The sequence below is a fragment of the Limulus polyphemus genome, unplaced genomic scaffold (genome assembly GCF_000517525.1).
Source record: "Limulus polyphemus unplaced genomic scaffold, Limulus_polyphemus-2.1.2 Scaffold141, whole genome shotgun sequence".
NCBI classification, from domain to species: domain Eukaryota; kingdom Metazoa; phylum Arthropoda; class Merostomata; order Xiphosura; family Limulidae; genus Limulus; species Limulus polyphemus.
In genome coordinates, this window is record NW_013665751.1 from 966,218 (window position 1) to 968,746 (window position 2,529).

The 2,529-nt window shown below is 35.6% G+C and overlaps 1 pseudogene; it reads left to right on the forward strand.

The window, feature by feature from the left end:
• LOC106474707 overlaps positions 1-2,529 on the forward strand; it is a 66,515-nt pseudogene that overhangs the window by 49,187 nt on the left and 14,799 nt on the right.

Sequence of the window (2,529 nt, forward strand, 5' to 3'; positions counted from 1 at the left end):
AACTCTGTGGCGTAGTTTCGATTGAAAAAAGGCTCCATTATAAGGCTGTCACGTTTAAAGCACACCCTTCCTATTTGCTGTCTTTCCATAAACCATCTAAGTACAAGGACGACTGTTTGTCAGGATCCGTTTCAATAGTCCGACCACACAGAAATGCATAGGCGACCTGGCTGGTCTTTGTATGGAATAACAGTTTCATTCTTCAGCTACTTGAAGTATGCAACGCTGAACGTGGAAGCAGCTTGTGTACACGTGACTTGTGTCGCTTTTTCGGACGGTTTCTCGTCTGTTACAGGAGGCTGAACTTTGCTTACTACGACTGGGGTATAACTTCTTGTCGTCTTTTCCAGGGGCCTGGTATGGCCAGATGGTTAGGACTAGCTGCCTTCCCTTTAATATATCATTTCAAAATTAGGGACGGCCAGCGCAGACAGCTCCCGTGTAGCTTTGTGCGAAAATTCAATGAATAAACTAATACACGAGCTCTTTCTAGGTGATCCTGGGTCTCCAAATTGATCCATTTTCCTTTGTTTTAAAATGTCATTAAATACAAGAGATATCCCCATCTTGAAAGTTCTAAATTACCAATCTGAACACATCTTTATAATCTGAGTGTGTGAAAATCTTGCATCGGAAATAGCAGTTGCATATCCTCTCCAAAAGTTATTAATTTTCGGGGACATTACACTACTTATGTAACGTCAAACAATGTCAAAATGTAATTGTGATACATTCCGTTCCATTGAGGCTTTATATCGGTTGTGGTTGTCACATAACTTGCTGATTTGCATATTCAAAATCGTTTAATATAACGTACTCAATCATCTGTGACACATTTTTCACAAATCCATATTTGAGAATACCCAGCTAAATAACATATAAACATCACTGATCGTCTTATCCACGGTAAAATTACTACTATTTTTAAACATAAAAAATTGTATATTTTTTCATCCAGTACTTACGATGGTATTATTTTCAGTTTTAATATTGCTATGATAATTATAAATTTCTTTCAGTTCGAGCCTGGCATGGCTAGATGGCTTGGGCGCTCGACTCGCAATCTACGGGTCGCGGGTTCGAATTCCCGTTCCACCAAACATTCGCGCCTTTTCAGCCGTGGGGAATGTGACGGTCAATCCCACTATTCGTTGGTAAAAGAGTAGCCCAAGAGTTGGTGGTGGGTGGTGATGACTAGCTGCTAAATTAGGGACCGCTAGCCCTCATGTAGCTTTGCGCGAACTTCCAAACAAACCAAACTTTCAGTTTCTTACTAAATGTTTCTATGAGAATTATCTTTCAAATAGATTATATCGTTTATTAAGAAATGATAAAAATGTAACCAAATGTTATGTTTTATTATCGTAGAATAATATAAATTAATAAATAAGCGTATTTCATTATTTTAGCTTTTGGAGTTGGAAGTATGATCTACTCAGGTTTAGAGTTTGGACAGTTTTTCGAACTGAAGAGGAAATCCCACTGTTACAATATTTTGTATGGATTGACACCTAGCACAAGAATGGCATTCACTTTCATCCAACTGTATTTTATTTTCCTAAATTCTAGGGTAAGTACATAACTGATTACATCTGAAAAAAAAAGCATTTCCTGAACTAAGATGTGTTAATAATGTTCACTCGTGTTCGTTAATAACAAATTAAAACAAAAATCTCCTCTAACTGGTAACAAAACATGCGTGAAAAGACACGATATGATTAAATCTTTATTTTGAACCAATGTTTGTGATTGTTAACATTGTGCTCGGCATTATAAAAGAGCCATAGTAATTACCATATTTATTCCAAGTGCATGTATATAGTATATATTACTTATGTACAAATTCATACTATACTCGTTTTTTTAGGTTAACAGCTAGTGTACAAAAACGTGTACAAGTGACTGTGTATTGAAACTTAGTAAACAACACTTGACTGCTTAATCAATAAACTCTTACTCTGACAGTGCTTAAATTGTAGTGGCTTCAGCTAAAACCTAACTAGTTTTGGTAAGTGTATTTCTTTGCTGTGGTGACAGGGAACACATACTTAATCGAAGATACATTTCCCCTCGGGCAGTTAGGACGAATAAACTTATAAAACTATATAGAACTTTTACTCTTTATCAAATCTTTGAAATAAAGCGTTCTTAACTTAAATTAAGTTTAAACATGCATAAGGCTATTTCTCTATATTTCTTCTGTCTATTAGGTTACAGATTATTACATTTCTTTACGTATGTGTCCCTGAACGATTATTCAAACTAGCAGAGACCCGCAAAACATTTCCGGCCAAATTAGTATCTTTATGGTAATAGTACTTCTTTAAATTTAACATTTCTAGCACAATACAAACGAATTGTATTCGGAGACAACGAAATGTGTAAATCCATTTGTATGTAGGTCGTACTTTATAAAACATCAACATCAACAAGTATTCCAGCTGTCAACGTAACAGATGCAGTAAAAACTCAGTACGTAACAAGTAACATCTATACTATTATTCTGCTTGTTTGTATGTACGACCGTTA